Raw genomic sequence first — 653 nt, 5'->3', positions numbered from 1 at the left:
AAAAAACTCACTGCCATTTAGTCAATTACAACTCATAGTTGACCCCCTTTGAGTTTCTGAGGCTGTCAATCTTTACGGAAGTAGACTGCCCCATCTTCCTTCTGCAGAGCAGCTGGTGGGTTTGAACCACTGACCTTCTGGTTAGCAGCCAAATGACTTACCCACTACACCACCAGAGCTCCAAATGAAATATAAGAACCTTAAATATGTGAATAAATATGTATTGTTAGTTTCCAAGAAAGGTATTCAGTATTTTCCAAATGTACAAGCCATTTTTTAGTGGAACAGAATGAATACACTATGGAACTGATGCTCCATGAACACCTTTCAAAAATGTTGATATAAATGTATTTGTATGTTCTGTAAGGATGTCCAGGTATATAGTAAAGCTGACAAGGGACAAGGTTGTGGTGACAGCCACAGCCTGCTACCCAGAGGAATCAAGTAGTTGGACCTGTGGACTCGGGACCATAGTCCCAGAGGACATCAAGCTCAACTGGCATAACACTACACAAAAACATTGTTCCATATCCTACTTTGGCGAGTAGTGACTGGGATCTTAAAAGCTTGCAAGTGGCCATGTAGATGCAACAATGGGTCTCTCTTCATCCAGAGCAAAGAAGAATGAAGAAAACCAAAGACACACGGAAACT

Source organism: Orycteropus afer, unplaced genomic scaffold (assembly GCF_000298275.1).
Source record: "Orycteropus afer afer isolate SDZICR_OR568_19922 unplaced genomic scaffold, OryAfe1.0 scaffold00026, whole genome shotgun sequence".
In the NCBI taxonomy this organism is placed as follows: Eukaryota; Metazoa; Chordata; class Mammalia; order Tubulidentata; family Orycteropodidae; genus Orycteropus; species Orycteropus afer.
This window is presented reverse-complemented; position numbering follows the sequence as displayed.